This window comes from Staurois parvus, unplaced genomic scaffold, assembly GCF_062004578.1.
Source record: "Staurois parvus isolate SC_StPar_1 unplaced genomic scaffold, SC_StPar_1.0 ptg000192l, whole genome shotgun sequence".
NCBI lineage: Eukaryota > Metazoa > Chordata > Amphibia > Anura > Ranidae > Staurois > Staurois parvus.
This window is the reverse complement of record NW_028317988.1, coordinates 8,859,025-8,876,142: the sequence shown is the minus strand read 5'-3', so window position 1 is coordinate 8,876,142 and position 17,118 is coordinate 8,859,025. Positions and strand designations below refer to the sequence as shown.

Here is a 17,118-nt window from a genome sequence, read left to right as displayed (position 1 = left end):
GTTAGGCACATATTTAACTCCTTGATAACCCTATATGTTAACCCCTTCCTGCCCAGTGTCATTAGTACAGTGACAGCGTATATTATCAATGATTACTGTATTAGTGTCACTAGTGATGTCAATGGCAGTTAGTTCCCACAAAGTGTCAGTTAGTGTCAGATTGCCCGCCATCCCACTATAAGTCGCTGATCACCGCCATTACTAGTATATAAAAAATAAATAAATAAAAACCCCAGTATATACAGTGGATAACAAAGAAAATAGAAAAAAGGCTGCACATCTAGTAAGCTAACCTCAAAATAAGTTTATTATACAACAAGCACCAAATATAACATCGGAGATACAGCGTACAGATCCAACATCACAAGGACCCCTGGAGAGAAGGGGACACTCCATGTGGGATATCAAGAGATGAAAGAGGTGTCCACTAGGTCTATGCTGCTCCGATGGTATGATCCCCCCATGAACCAACCCCACCCTCCCAATCACTCCCAACCTCCCACCAAACCCTCTAAAAGCCCACAAAGCACCCCCCCCAGTTGGAAAACCCATCTGCCCTATCACCCCCCCCTCCAAAAAGGAGAGAGAGGAGCTGAGGGTGAAACACCAGCCCACTGACTCCCCCCAACCCCCAGCACCTGCTAGATGGACATCTAATCCACCTACACACCAAGGGCTCCTGGAATGCAAAAACACAAGAGATGCAGTCTAGTAATGACCAGGGGCAGACTGACCATTTAGAAACTCGGGCACTGGCCGAGGGCCCGGGGTCAGTAGGGGGCCCCATGAGATGCCCCTGGTACCTTTTTCATAGGCTTTTTTGAGTTTGGGCAAGGACACAGGGGCCCCATGATCCCCGATTGCCCGGGGGCCCCATGAGTTGTCAGTCCGCCCCTGGTAATGACATACAGCCATATAATGGTTATGCAGATGACTGTCATCTCTTTTGTCTATTGGTCATTGCCCAGCAGATTATTTTAACAGTGTGTTCTATCAGTGTTCATAGGCTGGGCTCAGGAGCCATTATATGGCTGTATCTGAAGAGGGCTGTGCACAGGAGATGCCCTCACAATCTGATAGATTTGGAGTGTTTTTTGCCAGGAAGAGTGGGCAAATATTGCCAAGTCAGGATGTGCCATGCTGATAGACTCATACCCAAAAAGACTGAGTGCTGGAATCACATCAAAAGGGGCTTCAACAAAGTATTAGTTTAAGGGTGTGCACACTTATGCAACCATATTATTTTAGTATTTTATTTTTACTTCCCTCCACCTAAAGGATTTCAGTTTTTTGTTCAACTGAATTGTACAGTTTATAGGTTACATTAAAGGTGGAAACAGTTCTGAAATTATTTATCTTTGTCTCATTTTTATACATCACAGAAACCTGACATTTTAATAGGGGGGTGTAGACTTTTAATATCCACTGTATCCTATAGTTTATAGATACTATAACTTTCATGCAAACCGATCAATACGCGCTTATTGGGATTTTTTTTTTTTACCAAAGACATGTAGCAGAATATATTTTGGCCAAAATTTATTAACAGATTTGATTTTTACAATTTTTTATGGGATATGTTTTATAGCAGAAAGTAAATAATATTGTTTTTCTTGCATAAGGATAAAGCGAGCGCTCATAGTTCAGCTGCTGGAACACTCTAAGGAATCACTGGACCTTTAAGCAAGAATAATAATATATAGTGCAGCGCTGGTGTATTAATTAAAAAAGAACATGCTAAAATGAATACAAATAAATAGTTCATAAAGTCCTTCCACAATTAAGTGACCATAGGTGTATGAAGGTCTTCCTCCTTATAAAGGTGACTGGTATCAGATAGAAAAAATGCGCACTCACCGACCGCACATTTTAAATGCGCCTTTGTGCACTCTTATGCGGATGACCAGCCAGACATGCAGATCCTAAGGACACATGGACCATCCCTCTCAAATACTGACATCGGCCTTGGGTGCAGTACCTCCAGGTATATAGAGCCCTTTCGTTCCAAAAGATAGGCAGGCAGGGGTCCCCCTCCTGGTTTCAGGTACCCCAGAAATGGTAGATGCAGATCTGAAACCCTCCAGAAAGAGGGTCAAGAAAGAGGGAATGCCAATAGTGTAGTAGGTTCAAGAACTTTATTGGATCAACAGTAATTAGGCCAGGGTTGCATGTACCCACAAATACCGTTAGCCGTCAAGCAGACTGGTAAATATGAAATCAAACATGTACTAACCCGGCAAAGATCAAAGACCACCGGACCTCCTCGTGGTCCCAGTGGTTAGGAAGTCACACTTGCTACTGGCTCCTCCTTGACTACACTACACTATTGGCATTCCCTCTTTCTTGACCCTCTTTCTGGAGGGTTTCAGATCTGCATCTACCATTTCTGGGGTACCTGAAACCAGGAGGGGGACCCCTGCCTGCCTATCTTTTGGAACGAAAGGGCTCTATATACCTGGAGGTACTGCACCCAAGGCCGATGTCAGTATTTGAGAGGGATGGTCCATGTGTCCTTAGGATCTGCATGTCTGGCTGGTCATCCGCATAAGAGTGCACAAAGGCGCATTTAAAATGTGCGGTCGGTGAGTGCGCATTTTTTCTATCTGATACCAGTCACCTTTATAAGGAGGAAGACCTTCATACACCTATGGTCACTTAATTGTGGAAGGACTTTATGAACTATTTATTTGTATTCATTTTAGCATGTTCTTTTTTAATTAATACACCAGCGCTGCACTATATATTATTAATATTGTTTTTCTTAATGGTTGGTCTTTTTTCATTTATAGCACAAAAAATAAAAAAACAGTGATGATCAAATACCACCAAAAGAAAGCTCTATTTGTGGGGGGAAAATTATATAAGTTTAATTTGTGTACAGCGTTGCATGGCCGCACAATTACCAGTTAAAGTAGCACAGTGCAGTATAGCAAAAAACAGCCTGGTCCTACGGGCAGCACAGTGGCTAAATGGTTAGCACTTCCACCTGGCAGTACTAGGGTTGTTGGTTCAAATCCCAGCCAAGGCACCACCTGCCTGGAGTTTGCATGTTTTCCCTGTGCCTGTGTGGGTTTCCTCCGGGTACTCTGGTTTTCTCCCATACTCCAAAGACATGCTGGTAGGTTAATTGGATCCTGTCTAAATTGGCCCTATGTGTATGAATGTAAGTTAGGGACCTTAGATTGTACGCCCCTTGAGGGTTAGGGACTGATGTGAATGTACAATATATATGTGTAAAGAACTGCGTAAATTGACAGCGCTATATAAGTACCTGAAATAACTAATAAGGGGGATAAATCTTCTGGAGGACAAGTGGTTATACAGCATTTAAGTAGCGCTACCCTCTTGAGGACCGCCATGTTTCTGGATCCTTCTAGGCTTTGCACAGTACAACACACATTATCCACAGTCAGTGAACAGTCCATGAGTTTACTTTTTTTAAATTTTATTAGGGGATATACCTTGGATAGGGTAATAGGGATTATGGGATGCCCAACTTGACTGAATCAATGCATGGGGACAACTTCCTTCCTATTTATAGAAACAGATCCTGGGTTGTTCTTTTTCTTGAAAGCGGTTAGTCATTACGGATCAGTAGGGACAGCCCCTTACAAACTGGAGACTCTCAGCCCCCTCTGAAAGTTAGCTCAGCTTTTTGCAACTACATGCAGAGATGTCCCCTGTAGAACTGCTCCCAGCTCCATAGTCCATAGACACTACCAGCCTTCGTGGCTGCTCTGAAGATCTCCCAGGACAAGGATTAAGCACAGAGCTGTCCTTTGAAAGCTTGCTACACGTTGCTTTCTCTAGGTGAATCCCTGGGCGTGCTGATGTACTCACTCTGTCTTCCTTGCACCCACTGCTTCCAGGCATGGATCCTGTTCATACCATGATGCTGAATGGATCCTCCCAAACCAGCCCAGCCTGGAGGCCAGCCCCCCCCTTAGACCTAGGGGACCCTTCCCAGGCCACCGACAACCTCCATTTTCCACCCGACTCCCCTGCCAGCCTGACTCTCCCATATTTATGGGTTGGCCTCACCACTCTTACCAGGGCCTCTAAACCTGGTTCTGGTTAGACTCAGAGGCCACCACTAGTATAAACAAGCCGTAGAAATGGATTTTCTCCCACTTCTTGTGGTATCTTCTGAACAGGAAGTGAAAGGAATTCTGCCCATTGTGACACAGACGGGAAATTATCATGGTAGGAGTTATAGCTATTTCCTACTCTATAAAAAGAATTCAAAAGTTTTGGATTTATGTTTAGTTTAACCACTGAATGTATACAGTTGGGTCATGCCAGACGATGCTCTTTGCACCTCTTATATAAACACATTTTTTTGTCTGTATGTACATGAAAATGTTTTGTCTTCTTTTTTTCCTTTTATCAAATTTCCCCTAAGAGGTCATGGTTACAGACTCTCCTGCAAGAAAAGAAGAAAACTGTTGTGGTGGAAACTTGATAATCACAAAGACCTCATTCTCCTGTTCAGACCATCAGCTGAGCATGAACAGCTATCAACTGAAACCGAGCCCAGAATTACATGTTCTTGCTGCCGTCTTGGGTTACAAAGCTGAATTCTATCAATTAAAGCCTATGTTCATTGCAGCTGCATTACAGAAAAAAATCTAAAGGAGATTCAATCTTCACCCTTCACCTTGGCTAATTTTACGGGGTTACCATGTTTCATTCTTGACTATACTGTAAGGGAAAGGCTTATAGATGGCGGCAGAAAGAACAATTCTTGAAAGTAAAGTATTGCAGCAGCTGTGTTCCCATAAGAACATTACGCCTCTTGGAAACAATGATCATTTGAATAATGAATAAAGAGTTTGCAGTAATTTAAGAGATTGTCACCTCCTTCTTTGGTCCCTCCGATCTTTTCTGATTCCATCCTGCTCTCAGGAGCATACTACCACCACCTTCATCACCAGCATAAAGCTATTCCCACTGGTACTAAGCTCTCTTCCATAGACAATGTGTGGTACCCCCCCCCCCAAAAAAAAAAACAACACCTCTAGTATTTATTTATTTATTTATTACAGGTACTTATATAGCGCTGTCAATGTACGCAGCGCTATACATATATATTGTATGTTCACATCAGTCACCAAAAATCACCAAATCTCCTGCGCTCAAAGACTCAGATCAAACGGGCATTAGTAACAAACAGCGTGTTCATCCGCTGGTGATCAGAGGTTGTGCAGCTCAATCATGAAGCTGGGGAAGCTTGATAAAACTGTAGAAGGGGATGAAAGAAAGAGTGCACAAACCTTGTGCATTACCTCAATAGATAGTGACTAATTTTATTTTATTTTATTTTGGAAATATACTCACAAATTGACGGTAAAACAGGCATAAATTAACCATAATCCACACAGGGTTACAGGTAAATCCAAAGGGGGAGGATAAAATCTAACGCGTTTCAAAGGGTGCTCCCTTCTTCATCAGAGCTGGGTATGGCAGATAGAAACTTCTGTATAGCATTTGAAATGCTGTAATACTGACACTCAGTGGCTGAATGTCTCCTTGCTGTGGGAACTCTGCTATACTGAAGTTTCTATCTGCCAAACCCAGCTCCGATGAAGAAGGGAGCACCCTTTGAAACGCGTTAGTTTATCCCCCCCCCCTTTGGATTTACCTGTAACCCTGTGTGGATTATGGTTAACTTATGCCTGTTTTACCGTCACTTTTGTGAGTATATTTCCAAAATAAAATAAAATTAGTCACTATCTATTGAGGTAATGCGCAAGGTTTGTGCGCTCTTTCTTTCATCCCCTTCTACATTCACATCAGTCCCTAACCCTCAAGGGGTGCACAATCTAAGGTCACTACGTCACATTTATACATACACATATTAGGGCCAATTTAGACAGGATCCAATTAACCTACCAGCATGTCTTTGGAGTGTGGGAGGAAACCGGAGTACCCAGAGGAAACCCATGCAGGCACAGGGAGAACATGCAAACTCCAGGCATGTGGTGCCGTGGTTGTACTATCTCTTTGATACAGAACATTTGTTTCTAATTTAAGGACAGATTCAAGCACTTACAATAGTTGCTTGTGAAAATACATGTAAAGAATTTGTAGTGAATACATTACTACTTTTTTTTAAGCTTGAGTCCTTCCAGGGACGTCCCCCAACCTCAGACAATACCCCCTCTAGTTACTTTTCCCATTCATTAAAAAAAATTAAGTCTGCTGAAGAAGGGGTCCCTATTTTTTTGAGACCCCACCTTCTCCCTCCTCCTGTGCTGTTATTTGGAGGCCTTGTTCACACAAATGTCATTGCCAGATTACCAAAAAGGCAGAGCAGGCAACATCCTATAACCCCCACAATGTTTAAGGACTCCCGCAACAACAAATCAAAATAATATTGATTTGTTCATGATAGAAAATTACAATGAAACTTTCTTAAATTGTTTACAAAATGTAGAAAAAATAATCAGCTCAAAGTGATGAAAACTTTACATTAAAAACTCTATAGAGAAAATAATGTATTAATGTAATGTACCCAATAAAAACATAGCCACTTGCCTACCAGGCACTGATACCCCTTCATGCCCAGGCCAATTTTCAGCTTTCAGCGATGTCACACTTTGAATGACAATTGCACGGTCATGCAATATTGTACCCATCAGGGGCGGACTGACAACCCATGGGGCCCCCGGGCAATAGGAAATCATGGGGCCCCTGTGTCCTTGCCCAAACTCAAAAAAAATATGAAAAAGGTACCAGGAGCATCTCATGGGGCCCCCTACTGACCCCGGGCCCTTGGGCAGTGCCCGAGTTTCCAAATGGTCAGTCCTCCCCTGGTACCCATATGAAATTTTTAGCATTTCTTTCACACAAATAAATATTTTTTGCACTATAAACAAAAAAAGAGCAAACATTTAAACAAAAAAAAGTTTTTCTTTGTTTCTATTATACAATTTTGTAAACAGGTAATTTTTCTCCTTCACTGATGTGCATTGATAAGGCAGCACTGATAGGTGGCACTGATAGGCAGCACGGATGAGGTGGCATGGATAGGTGGCACTGATAGGCAGCACTGATGGACACTGATAGGTGGCACTGATGAGCTGGCACTAATGAGGCGGCTCTGATATGCAACAATGATAGGCACTGATAGGCAGCACTGATGGCCAGCACTGATGGGCACTGATGGGTGGCACTGACTGACAGCACTGACTGGCGGCACTGCTAGGCACTGACTGGCAGCACTGCTGGGCACTGATGGGTGGCACTGCTGGACGGCACTAATGGGTGGCACTGATGGGAACTAGTGGGTGGATGTGCCCACCAATGTTATCCCACAAGTGGGTGGATGTGCCTGCCAATGTTATCCCACAAGAGAGCAGAAACCTGCAGGGGGGTGCCCAGGGTTTCAACTGTCTAAGGGCCTCCACAGGGTTTAATCCAGCACTGCACAGGCGTACTACCGTGTGAGGGTGCTTACCTGCACGAGGATGCACAGCGGTTCAGTGCATCCCCTTGCAGGCAGACCCATTCATGTCAGTTGGGATGCAGTGGCTGAACAAATACAGCCACTGTGTCCTATTTAACTACTTTACGACCATCCTATAGCAGAAGTACTGCTACAGGGTGGCCGCTCTGCACAAAATTACAGAAATATATGTCATTTTGCATTTTTTTTTTGCACCCGCTCTACCCATGCTGTCAATGGCTCCTGGAGATGTCAGTCACTGGGTCCCGGCCAGCATTTCATGGCTGGGACGTGGTGATCAGCGAAGCAGCTGACAGGGGAGAGATCTGAGTGTAACAACACAGATTTTCTCCTGTCAGTGGGGATGTGCTACTTCCTATCTCTCTGCAAAGCATGCAGCATGTCCCCTAGTAAAACAGCACACAGTAAACACAAAACAGTGCACAGCCAGCCCTTGGATCATCTCAGATGTTAACCCCTTCCTGCCCAGTTTCATTAGTACACGGATCAGTGGTTGTTATTAGCACTGATCACTGTATTAGTGTCATTGGAGATGTCAGTGGCAGTTAGTCAGTTCCCACCCAGTGTCAGTTAGTATCAGAATGCCCCGCAGTCCTGCAGTCCCACTATACGACGCTGATCACTGCCATTACTAGTATAAATAAATTAATACATAAATAAAAATTCCAGTATATAAACCGTCATTTCTAGACGCTATAACTTTCACGCAAACCAATTAATATACACTCATTTGGATTTTTTTTTACCAAAGACATGTAGCAGAATACATTTTGGCCTAAATTTATGAATAAATTTAATTTTTTTTTATTTTTGATGGGATATGTATTATAGCAAAAAGTTAAAACTATATATATAAAAAAAGTTGGTCTTTTTTCATTTATAGTGCAAAAAATAAACACCCAGTGGTGATCAAATACCACCAAAAGAAAGCTATTTTTGTTAAAAAGAAAATATCTAAATTTCATCTGTGTATAGTGTTGCATGACCTCACAATTGTCAGTTAAAGTAGTGCAGCGCCGTATAGCAAAAAATGGCCTGGTCATGAAGGGGGGTAAATTTTCTGGTGGTCAAGTGGTTAACATCAATGTGGCTGTTGGTGCACAACCCCGAATGCAGACTTTGTATTCCCATGTGACACTTTGCTGTATGCTGCATCCAATGTGTAGGCATATTTGATATGTACAACATTTTTTATGCATGATGTGGCCACTTTGCTCTATATACACACTTCTTTTGTCCTTTGGGCACAGTAGCAATACAAAAATGAAATGTATTGATGGTCTTCTAGTCTACTGTTTTTCGAATGCATTAAATGCCTACCTTAATCCGAATGGGTCTTATTATTATTATTATACAGCATTTATATAGCGCCAACAGTTTGCTCAGCGCTTTACAATATAACGGGAGACAATACAGCAACAATACAGTTCAATACAAGAGGGATAGGAGGGCCCTCCTCCTTGGAGCTTACAATCTAGGAGGGAGGGGCTAGTGGTAGTGGGTCTTGAGTCTAATTGCTTTTTCACTTTTTCAAGTGGAAGAATCCTTCTTCAGGTGCAACGACATGGACACTTGCCCCTGGGTGTATCGACAGGGTCCACTTAGGGTCCTAAAGTTGTGTTGTGATAATGTCTCAAAGAGGGAGATGACAAGACTAGTCAGTGGCAGGACCAGTCTGCAGTGGTGGATTACTAATCTCTTAACCCTGGTAGAGGAACCACTGTGAGTCACATGATGGTAGGTCCATGTAACTGAAAAAAGAGACATTATTTTTTTTAAATGTGAATGGGTGGGAGTGGGTTATTGGATGTGTTATAAGGAGAAAATGGTGGCCAATTTTGCCTGGAGATTGGCTTGATTACATGTCTGGAGTTCAGCTTTATTGCAGATTGGATGTATCACTTTTGTGAGTCAAAGAGTCCATATTTTGGATAAAGATCATGTTTTGTTTGGAAGCTTTTCTAGCATCTGGATCATAAATCGGAAATTTGTAAGCTCAAATTTCAAGACAATGAACATCCTTAGTAAATAAAGCAATTTTATGAAAAGAACAAAAGTAATTAAAGACATACAAAATATAAATGCGCTGGAGTATCATGGGAAAGAACTGGATCGAAACAAAACTCAACTAAATGTTATTTTTTTCTCATCACAATAAAGGTTATCAGGAGTTACTGACATCCTCGTCAATGTGGTTCCAGAATTGTCATGTTTTCATTGAATTGGTGCAGGTGTGCAGGATACAAGCTTCATAATTCTATTATTTACCGCTCTCCATGTATAGAGTCTTGCCAGAAAGTTTCCCTGTCTATTGTTAGGATGTGACCCAGACTATAAACTAGACTGTGATAAAGGAAGAAAACCTCTCTCAGTTAAATGCTCGCAAATTTGCTTAAATTAGCAGTTTTGTCAAGCTAACTGTGGAACATTCATAGACTATACTTCATATAAGTGATTATGTTTGCAGCTAATTACACAGAGTCTTAGATGCTAAAGATGTACTCACATATGCCAAGGGAAAAAATACACCACTTTTTATTATATATGTTAAAGTATACCTAAATAAACAAATGTATTTGTTTTGGATGAAATGATCAGAACCCCTCTCAGGTTTTTATTTCTGTCTGTGTCACCCTTTCTATCTGTCCCATTGAAAATTGTCACTGGGATAAAAGGTCATAGGAAATCCAAAATTCTGACGTCAGTCAGCCCAAGGATAGGTCCATAACAGCCTGGGTTCATAGGAAGTTGGTTGAATAAAACTGAGCATCATTTAGCCTGGAGGGGGACTGACAGAAAGATACAGGAGCAGTGAGTGTGCAGGGTACAGTGTGCAAGAGAGAGGGTGGGTATTCCAGCAAAAGGCCCAGGGCATTTTTTTCAGTAGGGACGTGGGGGAACACAGTTCCGGCACGTCCAGCCCTGAAAGTATTTATTGGGAAGGGGTGCTGAGGTGTGCTGGAAGGTCTCTTGATGCTGGCTGCTGGAGGATCTATAGTCCATGGAGATAATCCATCTTTGCATGGTGATCCATTGTTGCTGGGGGGTCTATTGTTGCTGGTGGGGTATATATTTGTTTCTGGGGCGAGTCAATTGTTGCTGGAAAGATCTGTTGTTGAGGGAGGGGTCTGTTGTTGCTGGCTGCTGGAGAGTATGTTGAAGATGGCTTCTGGGAGATCTGTTGTTGCTGTTGAGGTCTATTGTTGCTGGGGTGGTATTTTGTTGTGGTGGTCCATTGTTGCTGGCAAAATCTATTGTTGCTGGGGGGGGGGCTGGGGAGTATATTGCTGCTGGCTGCGGGGGGGGGATCTATTTTACTGTTTTCTTGTTATCAGTAACAAATTCCATACAAATTACGTAGCACCACAAAATGATACTTTGCTCTTTATTCTCTAAAAGCAGCAGTACTGGGAGGTGGGTAGGGGGTAGAACCAAGAGACAGTAGGGGGCAGAGACAAGAAGCAACATAGAAGAGGGCAGTTTCTGTACCTATTCTCTGAGAAAAAAAAGCCCTTGAAAAACCAATTTTGTATCTTAAAGCCAAGTTCTAGCTTGGGCCATTAACCAAAAGTAAATTCTTGGTAGCCTTTGAAAACAAAAAAAATTTGTTGTTACTCTCACCAGATTCTCATTTAAGTGCTGTCCCCAGCAGACTCGATGATCCATCAATGAGGAGCCCCTCCTCTTCCAGGTTGACTGATGTCCATTGTCATTAATTCCACTTACTGTGAGTCCAGTGCATCAAGGTTTCCCTCCTAAACATGCTGCTTCTAGGATCCACCTTCTAGCTGAAGAGTAAGAACGTGAAAAGACCCTGGGATGTCACCAAACCCAAGATCACATAAAAATAGGTATGCTATTCTTTTTTTATGGTGTGGGGTTGGCTCAAACAGAAAAGATCAGATCCAGGCCTGGAGTTGGACTATAACTACTGCTACAGTGCTGGGCTGGCTCATACAAGGGTGGATAGTAAACGGAGGGAAAGCGACCCAAGCCTGAAGTTGGGCTATAACTGCTGCTGTTGGAAAATGAATAAAAAGGAAAAATAAAGTAATGGGATTTTTTTAGGCACTAAAGTTAAAGCACAATAAAAATTGATATAAAAACATACAAGTTTTATTGATATATAGTCTAGTATAAAAAAAACAAAACAAAACCAAAAGCACAGGGAATCTATTCATCATGGTACATAATGAAAGATGCAAAACATCTTCAGAACTCAAATAGTGTGTATCTTGTAAGAATAAGCCCCAACGTGTTTTAACTCTCATAGAGTATGAGTCTTCTTCGGGGGGGTTAGTATAGTGGTGGGTTGATGATGACATAGTATGAGGAAGATGGAGTACATTTGCCGGCGGCAGCCTCAGAGAGTAAGCCAGGTACAGCACATGGGATGCCCATAGGTCCGCATTAAACACAATAGTTCTAAAAATGTTAAATTCTGACTACATAAGGTGGCAGAACTGCACATAAAAGTGAGAGTAGGTAGTGGAGTCAGTTGAAATCCACATTATCCCATAAAAAAAAAAAAAAAAAAATTTGATGTTACACATAAGGAAGAGCAGTGCCACCAACCAGCCAGTCCACAGGAAAAGATATTTTTGGGAAGAGGCATTTCAAAGTTAAATAGCCTGAAGAAGGAATGGTCGAATATCGAAGGAAAAATTAAGCTCAGTTGCAAAAATGATAAAAAATACTGAGATTCTCCCTAGATAAGGGATAGTTTATTCATTTATTTATTATTTATTACAGGTATTTATATAGCACTGGCACATTGCTTTACATGTTGTATAATCACATCCGTTCCTGCCCATAAGGAGTTTACAATCCAAGGTTCCTATCTCACATGCATACATACTGTACACATACTAAGACCAACTGAGACAGCCAATTAACCTAGCAGCATATCTATGGAGTGTCGGAAGAAGCCAGAGTACCCTTACAAGCACAAGGAAAACATGCAGACTCCATGCAGGTAGCGTCCTAGTTGGAACTCAAACTGATGACCCTAGTGGTGCATGGTAATTGACCATTAAGGTGAGTCCCTCAACAGTGTTACCGTTGAAGCCAGCCGTTATGGGTAATTGCTTTCATTTGCCTTGGATAGTAATGATTAGCATTTTTATCGCCGACAGCGAATTGCATCACGTTGTCTGTCTTCAGTGGTTGTACCTTTAACCGATCCTGCAGATGGCCTGAAAAGCCAAGATCACATATCAGCTGAGCTCCTCAAGGTCAGGCAAAGAATTGCTGGGAATATTAAATTGCAGCTCAGAATTCTTAGAGTTGACAGCCTTTTATGTCCTGTTTTTTTGTAAAATTATAGGTAAAAACTACAAAGCAGTGTCTGCAAGAAGTGGTAGGAGCAGTATCCAGTGTTGCAAAGCTATTTAAGCCCTTTTGAACAAGCATCTGTTTCTTCGAGACTTGATAGGCCATATTCAGCCATTCTAACCAGATTGTCTTGCCCCAATTACATGAAAATGATGTCCCTTTTACAAAGGCTCCACTCTATTTTTTAGCAATTATTAGCATGAAAATCAAGGCAAACACAATAATGGTACTCTGAATATATCTGAATGTTTTCTGGAGTATTGTATGTAATGTTGGCTTCTTATACTCTTTGAAGGCTTCAGAAACAAAGACCTTTGGCTAGAATTCTCAGTATTTCATGCTGAACTCTAGGGAGATTAAAAACTAATTTTTAATCCAAGCCAAAAGCCAGCACCTTGGGGAAGATCAGCTAAAGAGTATGTATTTGTTAGCAATGAACAGTATGAAACAGTCACATAAGGCGTGTAAGGCCAGTCGGGCCTTAATCATGGCTCACGATTAATACTCATTTTTGCCTAGGGTACCATTAAAAAGCAGTTTTACTTACCTTAGCCCTCACTCCTTTGGAGATCGGTGCTTTCCTTCAACAGTCAGGGTTGTTGGTATGCTCTTCCTCCTCATTTACAATGCAGAACTGCTGGTTCTGCATTGTACGTGATGATGTCAGAGTGTAAATGCTGAGCGGAGGTTCAAAAAGAAATACCGTCACGGGACTGGTTGCATGGTGAACAGAAGAATGCAAGGACAAGAGAAAAGGTAAGCAAAAGGCTTTTTAATGGTACCGAAGGCCAAAACGAGCACTTGACCCCTCCAATATGTGGGGGGGAGCCCCAATACAAGTGGCATGTAATGATGTCAGAATGCAACAGCCCAATGGAGTGCTGAAGAGAAACTGGTTTGGGGGACCAGCTGCAAGGAGAGGAGGAGCCTACAGGAGCAAGTAAGATAAGAAAGAAGGCTTTATAATGGTAATCTAGGCAAAAATAGGCATTTGACCCTGTAGTGCAGGGGAGCCACAATCCAAGAGTAGTATTTACATTTCCAGAGTTCAGCTTTCACATTTCAGTAAAGGAGGTCCACACACTAATACAAATAGAAGAGTTCTTAACTTAACCCCCAGGCAAAAGACTTGTTTTAAAGGGAAGTTTTCTTTTTTCAGGCTTTTTCTCCTGGTGATCCTGACAGTGACACACCTTCTGTCCTATGGTGACAACGCACAAGATCAATTTTTTTTCTGTACTTGCTGAAAATGTAATCAGCTTAGCAAAAGATAACTAATGCAGCCACCACAGGGACTGGTAAACATTAATATACAAGGATCATTCAAATCAAATCAAATCAGGACTTTTGAGCTTATATAATAAAAGAACAAATTTCAAGGAGTGGAAACTGCATTTATTTTTTTACATACTCCCCTGCTACTAATATACACTTATTCTAGTGTTTAACTAATACCTGGAAAGCGTTAGCATAGAAAGATTTGTCAGTACACCTAGGACAGCCTGCTTCACTGCATCATCATTGTGTTCACCGTTTCCACAGAAAGACTTGTCTCTTGTGCAATTTCACAACAGGCTATGCGTCGATTATCCAGGATCAGGTGTTCCACATGCTGAATGTTCACAGGAATGACTGCTGTGGGCTGGTAACCACCAAAGCCGGGATTGTCTCTGATGTACGTATGGCCATCTTTGAAACGTTTACACCATTCAAATGTCTTCCTGCGGCTGAGCATCTTATCATGCTGTGCTTGAAGTCTTCTGTAGATATCCACAAGTTTTACGCCTTCATTCACAAGAAACGTCATAACCACATGCTGTTCCATGCACGCACTAACACTGTTGTCTGCCATCTTCACCTCCGCAACATCTCCAAGATACGCCCGTTCCTAACCTTGGAAACCACTAAGCAACTTATTCACTCCCTGGTTATATTTCACCTTGACTATTGTAACTTCCTCCTCATCGCAGGCTATCCCCTCTTCAGTCTATCATGAATGCTGCTGCCAGACTCATCAACCTTACTAACCGTTCAGTATCTGCCACCCCTCTCTGCCAATCCCTCCACTGGCTTCTCATTGGCCAACGGATACAATTCAAAACACTAACAATAACGTATAAAGCCATTTATAACTCTGCCCCAAATTACATCAACGATCTTGTCTCTAAATATCACCCAAACCGTACTCTCCACTCTTCCCAAGACCTCCAACTCTCTAGCTCCCTTGTCTCCTCCTCCCATGCTCATCTCCAGGACTTATCCAGAGCTTCCCCCATCCTCTGGAACTCTCTACCCCAATTTATCAGACTATCGCCTACTCTGCTCACTTTTAGGCGATCTCTGAAAACCTATCTCTTCAGGGAAGCCTATCCTGCCCTCAGCTAATAATGGAATCTTCTACTCTTCCAACCAGTCCATCCCCCACAGTTACTACCTTTTGTACCAATAGCCCCTCCCTCCTAGATTGTAAGCTCCAAGGATCAGGGCCCTCCTATACCTCTTGTATTGAACTGTATTGTTGCTGTATTGTCTCCCGTTATATTGTAAAGCGCTGAGCAAACTGTTGGCGCTATATAAATCCTGTATAATAATAATAATCATCTTGATTAATGGTGTCAGGCTCCGCCCAACGGGATCTCTAGTGGTCCACGGCACGGGGTCTCCCAGGACGCGGAGTCTAAGTCCCAGTCTGCCTTTTCACCAGGGCCCCTGATGGTGGGGATGGACTTGGTGCAAGACTGAAACCAGGTCGCGTCCCTGGGCACCCCCGGCGGTGGCAGAGGGGTCCCGCTGAGGGTATGTGCCCGGGTAGAGCCTGCTGTGAAGGGGATGACAGATCCCGATCCGAGCGGGATGGATGGGATGACAGATCCTGATCCGAGCGGGATGGATGGGCAGCTATCAGGAGTAGGCGAGGTCAGACTAGCCGGGTCGGTATTGTGCGGGCAGCGTGGTACGGGGGAGTAAGCGGAGAATGGTCGGGGTCACAAGCCAGGTTCAGCAGGTAGCGGGCAGCGCGGTGCAGGAGGTCAGGCAGAAGGATGGTCAGGGACGAGCCAGGGTCAGAGCAGGAGAAGGTCAGCATAAACAGGACAAGCAGAGTTTGGCAACAAGAAGCGTACTTACAGGAACAGGAACGAGACCTTGCGGCAACTTGGAAATGCACAGGCAGCTTTAAATAGGGCGCCCTGCTCTCCCATTGGTGCGGCCGCGATCGCTACTGCGCATGCCGGCTGGGACGGATCGGCGGTCTGCGCATGCGCGCGCCGCCGAGGACCCGGGATCCCTGACATTGCCCCCCCCCTACGGGCAACCTCCGGATGCCCAACCGACCCCTACTCAACGGCTGGCTCCGAAAAAATTCCCGCACAAGCCTTGGGGCGTGCACATTTTGGGCCGGCTCCCATGAATTCTCCTCCGCCCCATATCCTTTCCATTTAACCAGAAACTGAGTTTGGCCTCCCCTCTTCCTGCAATCTAAGATAGCTTCAACTTCAAATTCCTCCTCCCCATCCACGTCTACTGCCTCCGGTGGCTTAGACCTTCGATCCGGGAAGGGGTCTGGAGTTGCCGGTTTCAACAGGGACACATGGAAGACCGGATGAACCTTCATAGATTCGGGCAGTGCCAGCTCGTATGCCACCTCGTTGACCTTACGTTTGACCCGGAAAGGCCCCAAGAACTTGGGAGCCAATTTCTTTGAAGGGCAGGACATTTTTAAATTTGCGGTGGACAACCAAACCTGGTCCTCTGGCTGCAAACTCAATTCCCCTCTTCTCTTCCTATCAAACGCCCTCTTGTTGTCATCCTGGGCCTTTGCCATTGCTTCCTGCAATACCTTGCTATTGGTTGACAGAAAGGTCAACATATCCTGTGTGGCTGGGACTGCGACCTCTGGGATTAGATCTGGCAGGAATACAGGGTGGAACCCATAGTTTGCGAAAAACGGGGACTGTCTAGTAGCAGAGTGACTCGCATTATTATATGCGAATTCCGCAAGCGGCAGGAGAGTAACCCAGTCATCTTGGAGGAAGGTGGTATAGCACCTGAGGTACTGCTCTAGGGTCTGGTTTGTACGCTCCGTCTGGCCATTGGTCTGTGGGTGATAAGCAGAAGAGAACGATAACTTAATCCCCAGGGTTTCACATAGAGCTTTCCAGAACCTGGACGTAAACTGAACCCCTCTGTCAGATACAATGTCCCTGGGAATTCCGTGGAGTCTTACTACTTCCTTAATAAACACACGTGCTGTTTCAAGGGCCGTAGGTGTGTCCTTTAAGGGTACAAAATGGGCCATCTTGGACAGGCGGTCCACA

General features: G+C 43.5%; 1 long non-coding RNA gene across 2 annotated transcripts in view; it reads left to right on the top strand.

Moving 5' to 3' along the window:
- LOC149461799 (uncharacterized) overlaps window positions 1-14,184 on the top strand; it is a 135,924-nt gene extending 121,740 nt beyond the window's left edge. The window contains exons 2-3 of one of the 2 annotated variants that reach the window (XR_016312776.1): window positions 11,121-11,319; window positions 13,962-14,184. This is a non-coding gene — a long non-coding RNA (uncharacterized LOC149461799). Of the gene's footprint in view, window positions 1-4,402; window positions 4,847-11,120; window positions 11,320-13,961 lie in introns of those variants that run through there. The other variant, XR_016312777.1, reaches the window with a different exon arrangement.
- Window positions 14,185-17,118: the final 2,934 nt, after the last annotated feature.